Source organism: Lathyrus oleraceus, chromosome 6 (genome assembly GCF_024323335.1).
Source record: "Lathyrus oleraceus cultivar Zhongwan6 chromosome 6, CAAS_Psat_ZW6_1.0, whole genome shotgun sequence".
NCBI lineage: Eukaryota > Viridiplantae > Streptophyta > Magnoliopsida > Fabales > Fabaceae > Lathyrus > Lathyrus oleraceus.
Window position 1 is genome coordinate 349,565,616 of NC_066584.1, and position 10,182 is coordinate 349,575,797.

At 39.1% G+C, this 10,182-nt stretch overlaps 1 non-coding gene across 1 annotated transcript; it reads left to right on the plus strand.

Annotated features, from left to right (window-relative positions):
- Positions 1-9,703: 9,703 nt before the first annotated feature.
- LOC127099883 (small nucleolar RNA R71) lies at positions 9,704-9,810 on the plus strand. The gene has a single exon (XR_007794346.1). It is a non-coding gene; the product is annotated as a small nucleolar RNA R71 (small nucleolar RNA).
- The last annotated feature ends 372 nt before the right edge of the window (positions 9,811-10,182 follow it).

Below are 10,182 nucleotides of genomic sequence, written 5' to 3' on the forward strand. Positions count from 1 at the left end.
CTTGGTAGCCGTACCTGGATTTGGTCGGTGAAGTTGAACTATATGTTCACGAATAGTCGGTACCGCATGCATCGAGTCTCATTGCATTTGTATTGTATGGCGTATAATATGAATGGATGTATTCCAATATTATACGTGTGTTTTGTGGTTGAGTTGAGTATGATTTTAGTTGATGTTGCCGCTGCTGAATGTATGATCTGATTAGGGTGATGAATGTGTGAAATTACTTGGCATTACATGTTAATTTATAATGCTTATTATATCGATTGAGAAACTCACCCTTACAACTATTTTTCAGGTAACGAGCAGTGATTGAGTAGAAGCTAGTGCTTGGAGTCTAGTGTAGTCTCCTTAGTGGGTCGTGCTCTGATAGATGTAACATCGGGATGGGATGTTTTACCTTATTGAATAATTTTACATGCAACATGTTACATGTTTTACATGATTGGTGAGATTTATATCCGCTGCGTTTTATGCAAAAATGCTTATGTTTTGAATTAACAAAAGAGCATGACAGTTATATTGTTGAATGGTGTGAAATATTGTGTGACACCCTTAATTGCATATTTACTCTGATTGAGATATTTATTATTTTAATTAAATATTTGGGGGTATTTTAGAAGGGTGTTACAATGGTCTCTCTGATCCATCCTCGCCTGCAGGCATCCTGAGCGGTCCTCACCTCTCGAAGGTTACCCAAAATGGAACCCTGAGTGTTTTCTATGAGAGTAATATGCTGACGGTGGTGGTGTTGCTGACGGGCTTGTGTATCTGTGATCGTTTGCAGGGACTGTAGAACAGTGTCGTAGGACCTGTCTGTCCTCCGCTGCGACTCTTGCATGAAGCTCATGTTATTCGCCAGCTATTGTTGGATGGTAGAGAGTAGGTCGTCACGCCTCTGCTCTCTAGCCATGTGGTCACGCCACATCTCCTCCGTAATATAAAATCCAGGAGCGGTACCTGCAGAAGAAGAAGATGGTGCGGTGTGTGGTGGTGAAGGATGATTGGGGGACACATGGGGTACGGGAGATCTCTCTCTCTGATCATATTCATCATCAGTGTCATGTCCCGCCTCATCAGGAATGTTAGGAGGAAGAGGACCCAAAATAGGTGGAGCATCTAAAGCGTAGGTCCAATTCCTTTCATCTCGTACATCTGTACATCTAGTGCACGGTAAAACAACAGATGGGATGGCTACACCATGAACCATAAGCATATAGCCTCCTTCTCTCCTCAAACGGCACAATTTCATGTCTCTCAGAAATTTTAGGTTAATTGTGAGAGGAGGTAAGGGGTCTAGGGTAGCCATCTCATTGTTCAGGTTAAGTGCCCGAGCAATAGACGTAATCAATCCACCAAAAGAAATCGGTCCCGCTTTATTCAAAGTTAAAGTCATATGAGCAAGCATGAACGGGACCGAATTAGTTCGTCTATTTGTGAGGCTTTCTTGTAAAAATAGAAGCTCTCTAGCATTAACCTTATTTGGATTCTCCCGGCCAAAAATAGTACATGCCAAGAGATATCTAAAAACTCTGATGGTCGGGTTATGGATAGTTGAGGCAAGAACTCCTTCAAAGGAGTTTATGGAAGTGTTTGATAAACGCTCCCAGAAGGAAAATACCTCAACTGACCACTCCGAATCCAAAGGGGCCTCACAAATAGCACCGTCCCCATGAGGGATTCCTAACAAGCTGGCTAGTTCGTCGGTACTGAATTCATATTCAACAGCAAACATTCTAAATCTGACAGTACCAACTGTGCTAGCAGTGTTAGGGTTGACAATATAGATTAAGGAACTCAAAAATTCAATTGTCAATCGCTCATAGGTGGGTTCTTTGTTGGAAAAGAAATTATGCAAACCTAAGTTATCTAATAAATGAAATATGCTATGATAGATACCTAAAGTGTAGAGACAGTTTTCGTCAACATACCTTGTCGGGAGGATCTCCCGATTTTGCAACCGTTCGATAATTTTTCTTTGTCTATCCCTCGGTTTCCCTCCTCGAAGAATGAATCCATTAAACTCCATTTGCGTAGCTCTTGAAAAGTGACGAAGAAGATGAAGTGGAATGTGAAAAGGTTGGATTTTTACGAAATCCGAAGGATGAAAATGGAAATGGAAATCGGAAAAATGATTTGTACGGTGTGGTGATTAGAAAGGTATGAGCTTTTTGTGGGTTCAAGGACGTTTTTGTAAGGTGGAAAAATGAGTTTGGAAGGTTGTAAGGTGTGAAAATGGTGAAGAAAGGGGTTCTGCCTCGACCTTTTACAGACATTGTGGCGGGCGCCACAGGGTCTATGGCGGGCGCCACAAGGAAAAATCTGGCTGGGCCGGATTTTGGTCCTTTGGCTTGGGCTTCTCTTTGTCTTTTGGCTTTGAGGGGTCCGGATAACATTTGTCTTGTGATTTCCTAGTATCATTGGCTTGCATAATTTTATAAAAGTAAAAATAAAAATGAAAATGAAACAAAAATTAAATATTAGACTAATAAATGAATAAATAACTGAAAATAAAAAACACAAATAAAACAAACATAAGACATATATAGATAAAAGTAGAAATATCAATGTATAGACGTAGTTTATATAATATTCCAAATGCGATAATATAAAATGAGTTATGTAAATACGAGAAATATAAAAAAAGAGATAAAATAAGATGAAATGGTGAGACATATAGTAGGGATGTCGTCTTCCTGAGTGGATCCACGAAGCATGGCTACCTCCTGCCTGAGCTTTGCGATCTCCTGATATAGACAGTCAGCTTCAGTAGCATGGGTGAGATCAGACACTCCCATATGTAAAGTGAGGTCAGCCACCTCTTGTCTAAGCTCTGCGATCTCTCTACGATACTCAGCAATCTGGGTGCGGATGTCGGGGGTCTGCAATGAAAGATTATTAGAGAAAACAATGATCTTGGGAGATGATGGTGTAGGCGTGTATTCAGCAATGGGTGGTGATCTCGGCTCCTCGACGGTCTCTCCCTGGCCCTCTAGAGCATAACTCCAATTCGCTGGATCATGCACACTGGTCATCATGGGATCTGGCAGTGTGAAATAATGGATAGCCTCGCTATCGACCAGCAATCGGAACTGACATGGGTGAAAAGAGGCTCTCCTCATCAACCCTCTGGTCAAGCAGAAGTCAATGTCCATGGTAGTGTACCCACAGTAGATCTGGAGATGTGACAACTTGCGAGACAGACCTAAAGCGACAGCAATCTGCGTGATGATCCCGCCCACATGGATGACTCCTTCGGTAGATCTGGAGACACCGCTGAGACTATATAACAAAAATTTCCCGCATGCTACTGGGCGAGACTGGGATGCACAAAATAATAGGAAGATCTCCTCTTCACTCAGTAATGTCTCTGCATCCGGTCTTCCCAGGAAGGAATGTGCTAATATCATCTGAAAGTATCTAAAGGCGGGGTTATGTATAACATGAGACAACTGCGTAGATGGATCCTGGCTTCCGCCACCCGATATATCACTCCAAAACTTCTCAACCTCCTTACCCAGAAAATATCCCATAGGTGTCTCCGGGATAGCATCAGGAGTGGTCTGGAAGCCCAATAAGTCGCCAAACTCTTTCTGGCTGAAAGAGTACTCAACTCCAAAGAGCCTGAAAGCAGCATACCCATCTGGTCCAGAGTATGGGTCATAGTCGAATGAACTCAGGAACTCCAATGTCAGGTTCCTGTAGGTGTTACTCAAGTCATCAGCAAACTCGTCCCAGTGAAGCTGGTGGCTAAGGAATCGGATACTCGGCTCGATACCCAGTGCCTCCATATAGTGCTGATCAGGATAACGTGTGGGTGCCATAGGGCGCTGATACAGAGCGATGTAGCGCTCTCTCTGAGCATTATCTCTATAGGCCACGTGCATATTATCGAAATCCTGCATCCTGTAAAAGTTAAGAAAGTGATCCTGAAAATGCAAACCATTCAAATTTTTAGTCTCGATGCAAAATATGATAAAATAAAATAAAAATAAAAATAAATAAATGCGAAAAAGTAAAATGAAAGAAAAACCATGGGTTGCCTCCCACGCAGCGCTTGTTTAACGTCATTAGCTTGAGGATTAGAATTTATACACCAGTAGTAGTAGGGATTGGTGGATCAATCAGGGTGTGGCTTGAGTAGTATGCTGGAATGTCCCCTCCTTCGTAGAGCTTCAGTCTTTGTCCATTTACAACGAATGGACTACAGGTTTCGTTCTTGATTTCTACGGCTCCGGATCTCAGAATCTTGGATACTTCGAAAGGACCAGTCCATCTTGAACGTAGCTTTCCCAGGAAGAGTCGTAACCTAGAGTTGAAAAGGAGAACAGGATCGCCTATATTGAAATTTTTCTTTACTATTCTCTTGTCGTGATAGGATTTTGTCCTCTCTTTATATATTTTTGCATTCTCGTAGGCAGATTGCCTAAGTTCTTCTAGTATATGAATGTCTAGGGTACGCTTTTCTCCAGCGGCTAGGTAGTCTAAATTCAAAGTTTTAATGGCCCAATAGGCCTTATGCTCTAACTCGAACGGTAAGTGACAGGATTTTCCATAAACTAGTTGATAAGGAGTAGTTCCTATAGGGGTTTTGAAAGCGGTTCTATAGGCCCATAATGCTTCTTGAAGCTTCTGAGACCAGTCTCTCCTAGAAATAGAAACTGTTTTTTCTAGGATTTGTTTTATCTCCCTATTAGATACTTCTACTTGGCCACTAGTCTGTGGGTGGTATGGTGTTGCTACTCTATGCCTAACTCCATATTTTCTTAAAAGTTTGTCAAATATTCTCGATATGAAGTGTGATCCTCCATCGCTTACGACTAAACGTGGTGTTCCAAATCTAGGGAATATATAGTTTTTAAATAGTTTGATTACTACCCTAGTGTCGTTGGTGGGTGCAGCTATAACTTCAATCCACTTAGACACATAGTCTACGGCTACTAAGATATACCTGTTCCCTAAGGATGGTGGGAAAGGTCCCATGAAATCTATACCTCATACGTCAAAGAGTTCTACTTCCTGAATGTTTCTTAGAGGCATTTCATCACGCCTTGAAATGTTTCCAGTGCATTGGCATCTATCATATTTGACAATGCAAGCATAGACATCACGCCACATGATAGGCCAGAATAGGCCAGCTTGAAGAATCATGGCGTATGTCTTAGAGGTGCTCGCATGTCCACCATAGGGTGCAGAATGACAATGCTCGATAATACTATTTACCTCTTCTTCCGGAACGCAACGGAGAAAAATGCCATCTTTACCCCTTTTGAAAAGGAGTGGTTCATCCCAATAGAAGTTTCTCACATCGTGGAAGAATTTCTTCTTGCGGTGGTAGTCAAGATCAGGGGGTACTATATCAGCAACTAGGTAATTAACGAAGTCTGCATACCAGGGTACGTTACTTATTGCTAAGGAATTTTGGGAGTGCTCATCATGGCCTAGGTTATTATCTTCAATGGTTTCTACTCTAGCTATCAGTCTATCATAGGCAAAATCATTGTTTATGGGTACTAGTTCAGGTTTTAGATGTTCTAGCCTAGAAAGGTGATCGGCTACTACATTTTCAGTGCCTTTTTTATCTCTTATATCTAAATCAAACTCTTGTAGTAATAGAATCCATCGGAGTAACCTGGGCTTGACATCTTTTTTACTTAATAGGTAACGAATGGCAGCATGATCGGTGTAAACTATAATTTTTGCTCCTACTAGATAAGATCTAAATTTGTCTATAGCGAATACTACAGCGAGTAATTCTTTTTCAGTTATTGCATAGTTAAGTTGGGCAGCATATAGGGTTCTACTGGCATAATAAATGGCATGTAATTTTTTTTCTTTCCTTTGTCCTAGAACGACTCCAACTGCATAATCACTAGCATCGCACATTATCTCAAAAGGTTCTGACCAATCTGGTGGTTTCATAATAGGTGCAGAGATTAATGCTTGCTTTAAAAGATTAAATGCATCATTACATTTTTCATCAAAAATGAATTCAGCATCTTTCATTAAAAGTCCAGTTAAAGGTTTAGTTATTTTGGAGAAGTCCTTAATAAAACGCCGGTAGAATCCAGCGTGTCCAAGAAAGCTTCAGATTTCTCTGATGGTTTTTGGTGGTTTTAGGTTTTCTATAACTTCTATTTTAGCTTTATCTACCTCTATACCTTTTTCAGAAACTATATGTCCTAAAACTATACCTTCGGTTACCATGAAATGACATTTTTCCCAGTTTAGCACGAGGTTCACCTCCACGCATCTCTCCAGGATTTTCTCAAGGTTAGCAAGGCAATTGTGGAAATCAAATCCGCAAACCGAGAAATCATCCATAAACACTTCCATGATACCATCTAGTTAATCTGCAAAGATTGACATCATGCAGCGTTGGAAAGTAGTTGGGGCATTACAGAGGTCGAACGACATTCGTCTGTAGGCAAAAGTTCCATAAGGGCATGTAAATATGGTTTTTTCTTGATCTTCGGGGTGGATAGGTATTTGGAAGAATCCAAAGTATCCATCTAGATAACAGTAGTAAGAGTGTCTGGCTAGACGCTCCAACATTTGGTCTAGAAATGGTAAAGGGAAATGATCCTTCCTAGTTGCTTTATTTAATTTTCTATAATCTATACACATCCGCCATCCTCCTTCTAAATGTTTTGCTACATGTTCACATTTATCATTTTGCACGACTGTGATGCCTCCCTTTTTAGGTACTACATGCACAGGGCTCACCCACTTACTATACGAGATCTGATAGATTATACCTGCCTCAAGTAACTTAAGAACTTCCTTTTTAACAACATCACTCATTATATGGTTTATTCTTCTCTGATATTCTCTGGAGGGTTTTGAATCTTCTTCGAGCGAAATCCGATGCATGCATACGGATGGGCTTATACCTTTTAGGTAGGGGTGGCAATTAGATCCATTAAGAGAAAATCCATCCAATCCATCCATCAAAAAATTCATCCAATCCATCCACTACATAAAAAATTAAGTTAATGGATTGATCCAATCCATCCATTTATAAACATGGATTGATCCAATCCATCCAACACATTTTAATGATCCAATGGATTTTTTTATCTAATTTTAAAAAAATATTTTTTTTCAAATATTAAATTTTTTTCATAAAAAATAAAAAATAATTTTTTTTTCGAAAAAAAATCAATTTGTTTTCGAAAATAAATCAATTTTTTTTTCGAAAAAAAAATCTTTTTTTTCTGAAAATACAAAAAATCGATTTTTTCCAAAAATTTAAAAATAAAAAAAAATCTTATTTTTAAATTAGAAAACTGATATTGTTTTTTTACGAATATAAAAAAAATTAATACTTTTTTTACGAATATAAAAAAAATTAATTATTTTTTTCAAAAATACAAAAATATATTTTTTTTTGAAAAAAAAAATAATTTTTCTCAAAAAAAAAAAACTGATATTGTTTTATTAAAAAAAAGTAAAAAACTTTTAAAAAAAAATAAATTTCAAAGAAAAATTTTAAAGGAAAAAAAAATGGATGGATGGATATCCATCCACTAAAAATATGATAATGGATGGATTGGATGGATTTTTATTCTTAATGGATGGATTGGATTGGATATTTTTAAAAAACTTTTAGTGGATTGTTAATGGATAATGGATTGTTTTGATCCATCCATTAACGATCCAATCCATATCCATCCAATCCATCCATTTTGCCACCCCTACTTTTAGGTCAGAGATATTATATCCTAAGGCTGAGGGATATCTTCGTAAAACATCTAAAAGTTGGTTCGTTTCCTCTTGGCTCAAGGTAGCACTGACTATGACTGGATGGTTCATCTTTTCATCGAGGAACTCATATCTCAGGTTCTTAGGCAGTTCCTTAAGTTCTAAGGTTGGTTTCTTAGGGCATGGCATAGGATCTGGGGTAAGGGATAAACATTCGTAAAGGTTATCATTGATGTAGGGTTTCTTATGGTCATCATCTTCCCTTATGAGAGTTGATGGTAACTTAATTGTTTTTATAATTTCTTTTTGTTCTAATTCTCTAACACATTCATCAATGATATCTAAGGCATAACATGAGTCTCCCATCACAGGTGCCATAAGAAATTTCGAAAGTATAAATTCTATTTTCTCGTCACCTACCTCAAATGTCAACTTTCCTTTCTTGACATCTATTATGCCTCCTGCAATCGATAAGAATGGTCTACCTAGAAGGATTGGTATATCATTGTCCTCCTTGATGTCCATGACAATAAAATCAGTAGGAATAAATAACTGACCTATCCTAATAGGAACATCTTCTAAAATGCCTATCGGATATTTAACAGATCTATCGGCTAACTGAAGTGACATCTTAGTGGGCTGTAATTCCCCTAAGTTTAACCTCTCACAAACTGCTAAAGGCATTAGGCTCACACTAGCTCCTAAGTCTAGAAAATCTTTTTCGATGACATGATTACCCAAAAGGCAAGGAATGGAGAAATTTCCAGGATCTTTATCTTTCTTCGCTAATTTGTCCTAGGAAATAGCATTACATTCCAAAGGCTTCGGATCGTCAAGTCTACGTTTGTTGGTAAGGATGTCTTTGAGAAAATTTGCATAAGAAGGTATTTGGGTGATGGCTTCTGTGAACGGGATTTCTACATGAAGTTTTTCTATAACTTTAATAAATTTTTGATACTGTTTATTGATCTAGGTTTGTTTGAGTCTTTGCGGATATGGTATAGGCGGTTTATATGGCGGGGCTGGTACGTAAGTTTTATCTTTAGGTTCTTCTCCTTTTTCTCGACCTTCCTGGTTTTCAGGTTCCTCTGGTTCCTTTACTTCGTCCGTGGGTTTGGTACATTCCTTAGAAGTTTCGGGTTCACTCAATCTAGGGTTTGGTGGCTCATCATAAGCGTTCCCACTTCGTAGGGTAATGGCATTGGCTTGTCCTCTCAGATTTTGTTGAGGTTGTCCAGGGAATTGTCCTCCAGGTGTAGTTTGAGGGGCTTGGTTTAAAGCTACCTGAGAGATCTGGGTTTCAAGTATCTTGGTATGAGTAACTATTTGGTCAACCTTGGTTCCTAACTGAGTAATCAATTCGTTAACATGAATGTTTTGGTTCATGAACTCCTTGTTTTGTTGTGTTTGAGCGGTGATAAAATTTTCCATAATTTTCTCAAGGCCCGGCTTTGGTGGTACAGGTTGCATAGGTTGATTTGATCTTGGGGCTTGATAACTAGGTCTCGGAGGTGCATTATTTTGGATAGGGTTATTGTTTTTATAGGAGAAGTTTGGGTGATTCCTCCATCCAGGGTTATAGGTATTCGAGTATGGGTTCCCTTTGGTGTAGTTCACTTGCTCAGAGTGGGTTTCATTTAATAGACTGCATTCTGATGATTGGTATCCTTTGGTTCCACATATCTCATAATTCGACGAGACTGCGACTACAGTATTCGGGTTTATGCACATATGCTCGACCTTAAGGGCTAATGCGTCCATTTTAGCTTGCATCATGTCTATAGAGCTTAGTTCATGCACTTCTCCTTGGGCTTCCTTCTTCTCAACTGCCGCTCGTTCGACTCCCCATGATTGATGGTTTTGAGCCATATCTTCAATGAGGGCACTAGCTTCAGGATAAGGTTTGTTCATCAGAGCACCGCCTGCGGCAGCATCGATGGTCATCTTCGTGTTATAGTGAAGTCCATTATAGAAGGTTTGAATGATTAACCAATTTTCTAAACCATGATGTGGGCATGCTCGTAACAACGCTTTATATCTCTCCCAAGCTTCGAACAACGATTCTCCTTGGTTCTGGGTAAATCTAGTTATATGGTTTCGAAGAACGGCGGTCCTACTCGGGGGAAAATATCTAGCAAGAAATACTCTTCTAAGGTTATCCCAAGTCGTAATGGAATTGGGTGGAAGGGAATCTAACCATGATAGGGCTTTATCTCTGAGGGAAAAAGGAAATAATCTTAAACGTATTGCCTCAGGAGAAGCTCCATTGGTTTTAAAAGTGTCTGCTAATTGAAGAAATATTTTTAAATGTTGGTTTGGGTTCTCAGTAGCGAGACCTGCGAATTGTCTATGTTGCACTAGTTGCAACAGGGATGGTTTAAGTTCAAAATTATTAGCTGGGATGGTTGGGTTTACTATACTAGAACTAGGTTCTTCATTTGATGGTTGAGCGAAATCTTTAAGAGGTCTTTGGTTTTG